The sequence below is a fragment of the Pinus tabuliformis genome, chromosome 5_1 (assembly GCF_031772625.1).
Source record: "Pinus tabuliformis cultivar Carrire ecotype Pingquan chromosome 5_1, CPIR1, whole genome shotgun sequence".
NCBI classification, from domain to species: Eukaryota; Viridiplantae; Streptophyta; class Pinopsida; order Pinales; family Pinaceae; genus Pinus; species Pinus tabuliformis.
In genome coordinates, this window is record NC_142305.1 from 464,410,353 (window position 1) to 464,424,297 (window position 13,945).

Consider the following 13,945-nt stretch of genomic DNA (forward strand, 5'->3'; position numbering starts at 1 on the left):
GCCATTTGCATTGACGAGATTTCACATTCAATGGGTAACACAGCTTCCAAACCATAAACTAGTTGGAAAGGAGTGAACCCTGTTGATGTTTTTACTGAGGTACGATACGCCCAAAGCGCTGAAAATAGCATGTTATGCCAATTTGACCGATGAATCCCAATGATTCATCGGATCATGATGACTAAAACTTTGTTGATGGATTCAACCAGACCATTAGCTTGTGGATAATAAGGAGTTGAACTATTGTGACGCAAACCAAGCTGGCCTGCAAGTTCGGTCATCATAACGTTTCGAAAATGACGCCCATGATCAGTGATAATCGCTTGTGGGACACCAAACCTAGCAATTATATGATTGAACACGAAAATTGCAGTTGTCTTGCCGTCTGCCTCAAATGTAGGCATCGCCTTGGCCCACTTGGTAAAATAATCTACCGCAAGGATGATATACACATGCCCCCCGGCCGAGTGAGGGTTACATGTAATAAAATCGATACCCCATTTGGCAAAAGGACCAACGACAATTATAGGGTGGAGAGGAGCAGGTGGAGCGCGCATCTTTTGATAAAAAATTTGGCAGTTGTAGCATTTTCAGACCGCGTTAATACAATCTCTAAACAAAGACGGCCAGAAGTAGCCAGCACGTAATATCTTTTGGGTTGTGGCATACCCAGACATATGACCGCCACATGCTCCAGAGTGACAGTCATTTAGAACCCTTTCAACTTCCTCGTGAGTTAAACAATGTCGAAAAACAGAGTCTGCCCCATGGCGATAAAGAGTATCTCCAATAATCCTGAATTGCTGGGACTGGAATCATATTTTCCGACGTTTTGACCTTAAAATTTCTGGCCGAAAGGATTGGGTCTGGAGATAAATGATGATATCCCCATACCATGGATCTAAAGTGCTGATTAGAAACAAGGATTCGTCCGCAATGGGCTCCTCCGCCACAGTATCCGAGTCAGCGCGCGGGAAGTCACACATTAACTCCGCAAAAACTAAAGATTTCTTAGACTTAGATTTTTCAAATTCTAAGTCGAACTCCTGCAGGATAACAATCCATTTAGAGTACTTGCCCCCTAGCAATTTCTTGGTCAAAATGTAGATCATAGGGTTGCAATCAGAAATTACCGTAGTTTTACGTAGTAAAATGTAGTGACTAAAACATTGGATAGCTTGAACAACTGCCAATGCTAATTTCTCCACATGTGAGTATTTTAGCTCAGTTGTATTTAAAGTGCGACTAAGGTAATATATCACATGTTCAGTACCGAATTCATCTTCTTGAACTAAGACCATTCCAATGGTGGAATGGGAGGCAGCGAGATACAAGAAGTAGTCCTGGTTGTAGTTGGAAGGATGCAATAACGGTGCATGGGTCAACGCGTGTTTTAGTGCATCAAAATATTTTTGAGCTATCTCATCCCAATAGAATGGAGTATTCTGTTTCAACAACCGGGTAAAACCCTTTGTAACCTCGGCGTAGTTAGGAATGAATCGTCGTAAAAAGTTTGCTTTCCCTTGCAAACTTTGGAGTTGGCGAAGACTCGAAGGAGGAGGCAATTTGACAATAGCTTCGACCTTCGAGGGATCGACGTGAATGTCAGCTTTCGAAACAACAAACCCCATCAATCGACCCGTTTCTATACAGAAAACACATTTGTGTGGATTCAACCGAATCCGATAATGCCTAGACCTCATAAAGATTGCTCGTAAATGAATTAGGTGATCAGCTCGATGTAATGAATGAGCAGGCAAATCATCGAGAGAGGGTTGCACAATGTGCTTGATGTCATGAAACGCATAAGACATGGCCCTTTTAAAAGTTGCTCTGGCATTCTTGAGCCCAAAAGGTAACTGCAATAAGCAAATGTCCCCCATGGACAAATGAAAGCCGTTTTTGGTTGATCGGCAGGTAGAATATTAATTTGATTGTATCCGGAAAAAACCATCCATGAAGAAGAATATTTCACTGCCGGCACAATCATCAATGATTTGATCGATATAGGGAGTTGGGTAATTGTCCTTTGGACAGGCTCGATTAATGTCCCTATAATCGATATAGATTCTTATTGTTCCTTGCCTTTTGTTAACCAGAACAATATTCGATACCCAATCCGTTAACAGGATCGGATAAATGAAACCTGCTTTGAGTAATTTTTCAACTTCCACTTTAATAGCAGCAACTTTTCTTGGGTGAATCTGATGCAAACATTGCCGGACGAGTTTAGCTTCCGGGTAAGTCTTTATTTCATGAACAACAATCGTGGGATCAATTCCTGGAATTTCCTCATAGGACCAGGAAAACAAGTCGCAGAATTCTTGAAATAAGGCCTTATATATTTGAATCTCGTCTTCTGTACACGAGGCACCTATATGAATGTTCTCAACAATTCCGGGCTTAACCAAAATGTCAATAGGAATAGTTCGAGAGAAGTTTCCCAAATTTAACTCTGAATGAGGATGTTTCATTGGATTCTGAGGTTACTTGACATATTCAGTCGTAAAAATTGATGAAAAATCATTTTCAAAACGATCATTCTCGGGTAAAAACGAAGATCTGTGATGGAGATCTTCCCATGGTAAATCATCTACACATAGGATTTCACGAATTTTCTCATCAGAGTGAGCAAGTTCAGAAAACGTGATTGAATCCGAGCTTGATGTGAAAAGTGATTCTTCACGGACCACATTCATTAAGTCAATTTCGGTTGAAGATGGGTCAGTAAACGATTGCACGGCCTCATACACAATTTCATATGGACTCAAAGGCATGACATCACCCAATGAGTCTATCTCAGATTCAGAAGGAACGATCCAAAGATCATCATAAACAATGGTGTCTGATGTAATCATATGAATGGTTGCAAATGAAGACGATGCGTTGATCGGAGGAAAAGGAAAATTTCCCAGTAAACCGACATCTTTAACTAGTCCTACTCCAACATCCTTATATAGGATAGTCGTTTTACCGACATGCTGAATACTTTCAGAAGAGGCTAGGTCGGATGAAAACTAAGCCAGCTGGTCTATTGTTATGATCTTTCCATTATGAGGAAACTTTATAACCCGAAAGACCAATGAAACGACAGTTGTCACAGCGTAAGACCAACTACGACCCAAGAGAAGGTTGTAATCTAGAGGGGCATCAACCACCTCCACATCTAGATTAACGGTTTTTCCTTCAACCCCTATAGGCAAATCCTGTAGAATGCCAAAAGGATGAAACCCATGGCCATCAAATGCCTTTAGAATCGTCAGAGATTGATTTAGCGAAGGAGAACCAAGAGATCTCCAACATTGTATCAACATAATACACGTTGAGGCTCCCTCGTCAATCACAGTCTGATGAATAGGCCTGTTTTTGACTATCACTGGAATCTGGAAAGCCATTTGATGAGGTAAGTGCGGTGTACTATTTTCTAGATCGAAAATTATCAGGTTCGAGTCCTGAACGTCAACAGCTCCTATAGTTGAAAAAAGTAATTTACACTGCGCTGGACATGATTGCAGAACTTCCAAAGCTGACATTGCTTAGGGTGAAACAAACAAATCCTCAACAATGTTATAGTTTTGAGCCGCTCTCGCATGTGGATTGAAAGCTGACTTTCGAAGTATACCCTTGGTGGGTGGTTTGATTACCAAGTCAGGATTAGGTTTCTCGATCTGTAGTGGATCAGAACCGGGAGATGAGGTTGATGGGTTAGAATGAGAAGATTATGCTTCTTTACCATCAACAGGACTTTTACTACCATAATCATGCGATCGAGTTGCAATCCTAACATGGGACATCATCAGTATGGGTTCTTCATTGGCACTCGAGGAAGAACCTATCATCTTACTGTCTTGACTTGGAAACGGGTCCTTCAAAACAACAGGCATTTGGGAACCTTTGACAATCTTCGCAACCTCTGCACGATGAGGGCAGTCCCTTGTAAAATGTTCGTCGTCACAAATGAGACAAGGATAACGAGGTTTGCGTTTTTCATCATTGGATTCTGATTTTTTAGGTTTCTCCTTTGAATTTTTGTCCGTTTTATTCTTCTTCTTCCCTTTCTTCTTGCCACCGGATTTTGATTTCGCTGTAGATGACTCTACAACGTGAATATCGGCAGAAATCTCGGCGGAAGAATCTCCTGTCGGGGAATTAGGCAAGGTTATGATAGGAGAAGAATTGTTGGAAGACTTCTTCTTACTCTTAGTGTTAACCGTACCAATCATACCATCGGTGACATGAGATCCCGAAGGAGCCGCAGTGATTTGATTTTGCTTGGGAAGATCGGGGATTTTCTCGTGTAACGTACCTGAATGAGTATAAACCAAGTCAAGGTACTGTGCTTGAGCAATTACTTACTCCTTAGTAACAACTCCGGCTTTAGCTACATCTTCAGTGATCTTTGGCAACAAAGACTTTACAAACCATTCAGCCAAGATCTGATCCAGAATAAAAACCTTCACTAAACACCGTCGACGTCTCCATTCGTGAATATGATCTGAAATGTAAGTGGATGTCGATTGCTTTAATGAAGTTAGTAATTCTGTGCCATTGTCATATCTGACTGGCAACTGAAAATGAGTTAAAAACGAGGTAGCTAACTGACTAAAATTATAAAAAGTGCTTCACGGTAACTCAATGTACCACTTGGCCGCAAGACCAATTAGAGTGTGCTGGAAAAGTCTAAGACGGATTGAATCATCTGAAATGGAGTTAGACGCACACCAGAGGTGATAAGTCATCACATGGTTCAACGGGTCCTCTCCTGATTTGCCTTCGAACTTAGGAATATCACTAGGCAACTTATTTGGCATTGGCGGCCAAAACATAAGATAATTAATGGGATTGTTCATTAAGCATGACAAGTTAGGCAATTCCAAAGTTGCGATAAATAGTAACTGACGATTAGGGTCCCTAAAACTCTGGTTCATGAGACCAGCCCTAGGAGGAGGATATCCAGGATAACTAGGAATAGGAATTGCATTTGGGATATTGTATCCTCCCGGAAAACCAGGATTAACCGGACAGTACTGGGGTTGTTGAGGTTGTTGACATGTGTACCTAGGGTACGGTTGATACTGATACACTGGTTGCTGCACAACAGGACCGAATTGGTACTGTCCCTGGTATGGTTGATAAGTAAATTGTGGTTGACTTGTGACAACCATACTTGAACCAGGTTGTCCTACAGGCATCTGAACCGAAGTTTGAATGGTGGATCCAGACAGAGGTAAAGATGTTTGAGGAGTAGATACAGGAACAGTAGAAACCGGAGCTGTCGATACTCCGGAAGTAGGTGGGGTAGATTGAACAGATGTTGCGGCAGTTGCAGCAGTCGTTTGAGGTGGAGTATGAGGCGTACTAGGCCCAGGCTGAGAAACTAGCGAAGGTACAGAAGTTTGAATAGTAGACTGGATAGGTTGCTGGGGTGTACCAGAAACTAAGGGTTGTCCAGTTTGAGATGACAACTTTACATTTGGCTGCAACACCTATTGAGTTTGCGATGGATCCCACACTAAATTCATTCTAGGGTATGAACCAATAACAGGTTGAGAATATTGAGGACCATAACCGGGTTGAGGGTAGGATTGATAATTCAAAGGTACATTTCCCGTTCCTTGAACATATGATTGACCGGAGGGTGGTTGGAAACCTTGGTTCGAGTACTGACCTTGGGGTTGATACCCTTGAGGCACGTACTGAGACTGGGGTTGACCTTGAGGCATAAATTGATCCTGGGGTTGACCTTGGGGTACATATTGAGTCTGGGGTTGACCTTGAGGAACATACTGTCCCGTAGGTATGTACTGTCCTTGAGGTTGCCCCCCAGGCGCAAATTGGGTACCTTGATGTTGCCCCCCAAGCGATAATTGAGGATTTTGAGGCTGCCCCCAGGCGGTAACTGGCCACCTTGAGGTTGAGGATTAGGAATAGTACCTGACATCATGAGAATATCTTCTACGCTCAACGGCTTAGTACCATTACTTCCAGTTAATAACCCTTTCTCAATGGGTTGAGGAGATGCTCCCGAAAATGTACCAAAAAGTGATTGATACCTAGAGGGAACAGAAGGACTGATGTACAAAAAGGATTCAGGCGATTGAGTAAACATGGACGACTATCTTGACATATTTAATGGAGGATAATAACCTCTAGGTGTTGGGTGATAAGGAACACGAGGTGGTGAAAAAATTAACCCTGGGTTTTCTAAGAAATTAGTCAAAGAAAGATACCAAGCACTACTCCTAGGTGGACTGTAAAAAATTAATTTACGCTCCCTTAGCTCAATAGCAGGTTGATTTTCAGGGATAGGGATGCCTACTTCTTCTTCCGGAGTAGCAAGTTCTTCGATAGCTATAGGTCCAGAAGGAAGATTTTAGGTAATTGTTCTTTCTACCCTAGGTGAACCAGGACCACTAGAAGCTGGAGAAGCAAACCTCGATGTCGGAGTAGCAGAAAATTCACTTTCAGGTTCAGATATTTCAGGTTCCTCACCTATATCACTAGTAGATGAAAAGCTACTAGTAACTTCAGAAACAGACACTGATTGTGGATTATAATCTGCTACTAAAGCTTGAAAATCAAGATGTGCCACCAAAGAAGACTCTCCTTCTTTAGGTGACCCAACTCTACTGTCTCTAGGAGTTACGAGGACTTTCAACCCTTCAGGCTAGCTCGGTGAAAACTCAGGAGGTTGGCCCCGAAGTCTACGGGACTTCCTTGGTAATTTAGCCACGGTTAAAAATTTTTAACTACTTCACATGCAAACAAAGTAAAATCTCAATGAAAACCACCTAAAGCCTCTAAAGAACCAAAAAAATTTGAATCACATGCCTAAAGAATCTAGGAGATCAAACACACACAAACAGTAACTTTCCATACTGAAAACACTAGTTGGTGATGAAATCCAACGTCGCAGAGTTCAATACAGAAATGGCGGTTGGAACAGTTACCCCGGCAACCTGCTTAATGAATAGGCTGGCACAAGCTCCTCCACTTAAACATCTCGAGTGAAGAGAACCCCCCCAGAAAATCCAAGTGAGTCTAGCCAACGTCTGCTCCAAGTATAGTGGGATCTTCCCACCATTGTCACCTTAGGAAGAATCCTAAAGAATATGGTCACTAAGGCTACCAACTGAAACAAATATACCTGGGGGAACAACCTACAATCCGATATGCACGCAAGGGCAGAGTAGCAAGCTCAATCCCCTTGAAGGCTCCTTGACATAATCCAAGGTTTACCAACAAGTGACCCTAGGCTCCTCGACAATGGTTAATCTGAGGTTTACCATTTTTAATACGTGAATATCTTTTGTCGTTCCCAATGAGGAAGGATTGATTCCCACACTGGTTCAGACACGATCTCGTGCTTCTCCTTTAAGAGGAGCTTTCCCAGAGCATAAATGAAACAATTGGATTTCTTCCCTACCACAAGATACAACTACTTGTTTGTTTTTACTGTCTTGGAGAGTTAATTACTCTCCTACTCCAAGACACTAGCCTAAGCTATGTTGGTGTATCAGAGCCCTAGAAATAAAAAGGTTACTAGATGAATTTTACTTTAAGCATTATTTTTATTGGTTTTTGTTTAAGTCAAAAGGTGCGGAGATGAAACTCGTGGTATGAAGACTCGATTCAAAATCACTAAAAATGCACTTAAGATTATTAAACAATATTTTCCCTTCGATGAACTTCTAGCTAGGAAAGAGTTTGAGAATGCAAATACTTTGTAAGCACAAGTCTTTCTTAACAAACAAATTAAAAGAAGAGCTTTTGTCCTTTCCAATGCACTCAAAATGAGACAACCAGTTATTTTCACAAAAATTTCCCTTTTCTTTTCAAAGCACTCAACCACTACAAAAACAAACTTTTTCCAAAAGATATTTTTTTATTTTTTATAAAACACTCAAAACTATGAAAATGACTAACTTTGAGATCTATAAACTATAAAAACCTATTTGAAGTCAAAGCCTACAAGATGTCTTTTTTAAGGATGTTTTACTTAGCTAGATGTAAACTAAGGACCAATTTATGCAGAAACACAAATCAGTCAAAAACAACCAATTTTGTTTTCTTTTTAAAAATGAAAATCCAAAATTTTAAACATAAGCTTTTCGAAGTTTTGTAAAGAGAAAACACAAAGTGGATTCCTCAACAAGGGTAGATTTCATAAATGGTCACACTCATAAAGAGGCTGGCAGAAACCAAGGTGATCTGAGGTTCCTATAGCTTCTAAGCTCAGAGCTACTATAAGACCAAAATGAAAAACAAACCCAACAAGCAAAACTCCTAGGAATTTCACCTAAAACCCTAACACCAATGAAATCAACCTAAGGAAATCTTCTGACATGTTATATGCAGGTCTGGGCAGTGGATAATAAATTCTAAACAAAAACGAAGCTGACTAACAGAGGAATCTTAGGTTTTTCAAAATTTTGACAGGGTCCGCAGGTCCACAGTTAACACAGGTGCGGTACTGCTCTGTGCTAAAAGCAAAAGTGCAGATAAGTACACACTGTGTCAAAAGACTAGGGTGCGGTCCTCTCCCAAAGTTTTGAAAAACGAAAAATAACCCTAGATCTACAATTTCTACCCAATTCCACACACAACAAGCCAAAAATAGAAACAAAAATACAGTTCTCAGGTCAAAGTAAAAACAAGGAAAAAATCAAGTCCCCAGCGGAGTCGCCATTTTGTCACACGAAATGAGTCGATCTTGCGGACAATATAGACCTTCCTAGAATCTAAAGAAGACCTAATGACAAGCAAACAAATCACAAACTATCTTTCTCTAAATATGCATTTATAAACAAAGACAAGCAAGTGTTTTTAGGCCTACCTTGGGTCCAACGCAGGTTTGTGGAAGCCTCGCTCCTTCGATCCAAATGAGCTCCCTTGTCGCGAATCTGCAAACACAAACAAGCAAACAAATTAAATAGCACCTGAAAATCCAATATCATAAAACATATTTAACATGAAAGTCAAGGAATTCATGAAACAAATGGCATGAGACAATTTGTTGAGAAAAATGAATCTGATTGCATTAATTCAAATCAAAGAACTTTACAACCTGTGCCTTGACGCTGTACAAGCTCCTCCCAGGGTCCAACAAGAAGTCTCCTCTACTTTGACAAGTTTCACTCTCTTCCCAATGAAGCCAAAAAGGTATGTGATCTCTCCTCTCTAGCTCAACTAGGAAGTCTTAATTTCACCAGCATTTACCCGAAAAAATGTTCAGCTTCTAACCTCCTCAGCAACCAGCCCAATGCCTGAATTTATAGTGCAATGGAGGGAAGTTACTAGGTCCTCCTTCAAAGGGATAAAGCTCCTTCTCTTTTGGGATGCATGAACCACCTAAGAGTGGCCAATCCACATCAAAATTCCTTCTAGAATCATCTAGAATTAACCCAAAGTGAGTTTTTTAGAATAAACTTGCACCTTTTTTACTTTCACAGGGGTCTGCACCCACACCTTTAGGGACAGAGCGGGAAGGTCCGCAGTTTTTATAAATAGAAGGTGCAGGACCGCAGGCAATAGTGAGAGAAAGTGTGGAACCAGAGCTTTGTTGATTTTCAATGTCTTTCTCTCATTTTCAAAGCTTGACTTGAAGAGCTGAGGTCTGAGACTTTCTTAGGAGGACAGTACAAGTGATGATAGACCCATATTGATTGTAAATAATCATGGTGACAATATTTTTGTGTAACAGTCCCTTACATGATACAGGTTAACCACCTTATTTATTACTATGGCCCATCCCATTATTACATTATTCCCTTGGGTACCTCCCTTTGTACCCCATATTATCCCCCCTAGGTATATAACATTCCACCCCCCTTAGCATGTTTCGTCCCTGAAACATGGGAAGAACACAAATAATAAGATGTACTCAAAAGAGTAGTTCATTGGTACCATGCACATGCATCTAGCCATCCAAGAGAAAGGTGAACCCTCGATCTCGCTAGTGCCTCGCTCGCTTGAGATGGAAGTTAACTGTGGTAGCTCTTCTGTGTTGATGTGTAGTAGGTGGGTCTTCGCTCCTCTCTATCCGTAATGTGGGGGTTGTTTTCCTTGTGGCTAATTGGTTACCATCTTGTTGGTTGTTGTCTTGCGGGGTGATGTGGGTGATGATATCTTAAAGTTTTAACCCACGGTGTATTTTTCTTTAATTCATCCCTTACTGGAGCCTGACTATTATCTGGGGCATTTTGTGGTGCCTGTTATGGTGTCTTATCTTCCAATATTACTTCAACCACTAAGCCCTCATCTGATGTATCAACACTTGTAACCTTTTCTACTTTAGCCTCTATTTGTGTTTGATTGTCGATCATCACTGGCTCATCATCTGATATGTTAGTCCCTGGAACATCTTCTGCTTCAGCCTCCTTGGACTCTACCTATTTATTAATGGAAATATCCTATAATGTAATTTTCTTCTTTTTATACCAGAGCTTCAAGAATTTCTTCTGCAGATTAATATTGATAGTACCCACTGATTCCATCCAAAGGTATCCCAAAATGACATCCATGTTATCCATATCTGATGTATAAAAATCACCATGCAACACACACTTATCCATAGAAAGCTTCAAATCTTTATAAACTTGAAAATCCACATCATCACCCTGTGTGTTTTCAATGTGTTTTGCTGGCACTTGTAATTTTTTTGCCATTAACATTGATAAAATTATACTTGCAACTAGGATTTATAGACACAACGATATTCTCCTTATGAATCAATCCATGAACCTGAAATAAGGAGACACCCATAGAAAATAACCCCTTACGTGTCTCTTTCTCTTTTTTTCTAGCTCAAGACCATTTGTCTAAAAGAACTCTTTCAAATTTTGCATCTGAAAGTTTGGTCAACTACTTGTTGTCAATTGAAAAATACCATTTGGCAGCTTCATCTCTAAAATTAATTCACACTGTATCCTTCCACTTTTTTCCCATATTGGCTTATTTTTTTTGATGTATTATTCAATAGTAGTACCATTATCTTTTCCTGTAAAACATAGAATTGCCATGAAGAGGGTTTTGAAAAAAATTCACTTAATTGGCGAAAAATTGAAATGGCCACAATTCCGTCAATATTGCTCAGATTCCATATTATGACCTATTTTTGGAAATGGAACAACCATTCTACACCTTCCCATGTGTAGAAATACCGATCTAAGCACTGGAATTGCCGATCCACACTGCAACTGTCCTGCCGTCACAAAAAATTGCTGAAAAATAGCTGATTTTAAATCAGCGATATCTTCCTCATCCGGACTCCGATTTGACTAATTTGTTTTTTGAAATCGGGTATTTTTTCACAAAGAATCCAAATCTGCAATTAGATTTTGTAGATCTTGCATCAGGACATCCAGATCTGCACTACAAACTAGCTGCCCTGAAAAATATCTGCAACACCACTGATTTTTAAATCACCGATATCTCCTTCATCTAGACTCTGATTCGGCCGATTTTTTTCTTTTTGAAATCATGTATTTTTTCATAAGGAATCTAGATCTGCAATCAAATTTTGTATATTTTTCCCCAAAACGTACAGATCTGATCTATAAACTCATCGCCCCAAAAAATTCCTACAAAAATAAAAAAAAAATCTCCACTTTTGCCCAAGAAAGTGCTTTGATACCACTTGTTATAGATCTAACCAAAAAATATAAGATAATATAAATAAACCCAAGAATAACAAGATAGAAATAGATAGAAATGCTTCTTTATTGATCAAACCCTGAAGGTAGGGCAACACCATAAATTCACTCCTTAAGGAAGGAGAACACTCCACAAGCCATATGCCTGTTCATACAATAATCCTTGACATCCCTCAATGTGGAGTCTCTAGCCTCTATATAGGCCTTATACATACAATATCATGGGTCATTACCATGGTTCTCTCAATACCATCTATCTAATACCATGGGCCCATTACAGTATTACTAACTACTTGTGGTCCCTTACATGATATGGGTTAACCACCTTATTTATTACTATGGCCCATCCCATTATTACATTATTCCCTTGGGTACCTCCCTTTGTACCCCATATTATCCCCCCTAGGTATATAACAGAGCAACTCCAACATCAAGTAGCTCTAGGGTAGAGTAGTTTATAGTCTCGCGCTTCCTTTCAACTACCTAGAATGCTAAGACTATACTTCCCTCGGCTAGTCAGGTGGTCGCACCACCTGTATAAAGTTGCATCCTGTCATCCATCACATTTCCTGAAAAATACCCACCTTTTATTGTTACGAGTTGCATCACGCACCTTATTATCTCCAATGCACTACCTTGGTTGATTCACTTAGTAAGGTGTGGTTCAAGCCAAGGCATCAGACTGATCAGTTTGTGGCGATGGGCCTCAAACTTGTTATCGTGATTTTGTGCATCTTACCTTATGACCCTGGAATTTTTACTGAGAAAATATTCCTTTATCTCGTCCTCCATTTTCTTGACTTCTGTGTCCACTAGAGCGCTTTTCTTCCTTAATCATACCCTTTCTTCTTCAAGTTCTTGGAGCCTAGAGTTTCCTAGTTGGATTTCTTCTTCCAAGGTTTTGCGAACCGTCATATCTACCGGTGCTATCATGCACAATCTAAGCTTTCTATGTACTATAGGGCTTACAACGTTTGATTTATAATCCAGCCTCGGTGGTGCCTACATAGTCAGGTTCTTGCATGCAATCCTATAAGCCCATAGAACCGCTAGTACGCGTAGGTCCCAGTCAGTCCACTTCGTACACTAAAACAAAACCAGCGATTAGCGTCCCTTTTTACTTCTTTTTTTGCATCTAGAGCCCATTTTTTGTGCTATTTGCATCCATTTATCAAATATGGTGCAAAACTTGACACAAAATTTGCATCAAGTTTTGCACCAAATCTTACACCAAGTTTAGCACCAGGTATTGCAATAGGTTTTGCACCACGTTTTGCACCAAATTTTATGCCAAGTTTTGCGTCATCCTTTACACCAAGTTTTGTTCCAGGTTTTGCATCAAGTTTGGCACCTAATTTTGTTTGACATACTTTTGCATCCTCATTTGCATCCACTTTTTGCACCTACACTTGCATCAACTTTTGCATCGACTTTCGCATCCTTTTTTGCATCCTTTTTTAAATCATTTTTTGCATCCATTTTTTCATCCATTTGTGCATCCCTTTTGCGCCAAGTTTTACATCGTGTTTTGTGTCTAGTTTTGCATAAAATTTTGCATCTACTTTTGTTGCATCCACTTTGCCCTCTTGTTTGGCATCCATATTTACATCCTCTTTTGCATCTATTATTGTACCCACTATTGCATCTAATATTTTTGTGCCACAATTAGCACCTAGTTTGGCACCTCCTTTTGCACCCACTTTTGATTATAATTTTGCATCCACGTTTGCATCCTCATTTGCATCTAGGTTTTCATCAACTACTACATCTATTTTTGCATCCCTTTTTGTATCCAATTTTGGACCGGGATTTGCATCGGGTTTTGTGTCTCATTTTGCATCTACTTTTGCATCGACTTCTATTGCATCGACTTTTGCACACAATTTTGCATCCACTGTTGCACCCATTTTAAATTTCACTTTTTGCATCCCTTTTTACATCTTCATTTGCATCATACTTTGATTATTTTTTTGCATCTATCATTACATCCACTTTTGTTATGCCACAATTTGCACCATGTTTTGCACTCATTGTTGTATCCACGTTTGCTTCCAATTTTGCATCCATGTTCACATCCTCTTTTGCATCAAATATTGCATCTATTTTTGCATCCACTTTTATGTCAGGTTTATGCATTGGGTTTTGCATCTCGTTTTGTACCTACTTTTGCATCTACTTACATTATATCCATTTTTTGCATCCAATTTTGTTTTGCCTGTTGCATCAATGTTTGCTTCCACTTTTACATCCATTTTTGCATCTTATTTTGCATATTTTTTGTCTATTGTTAC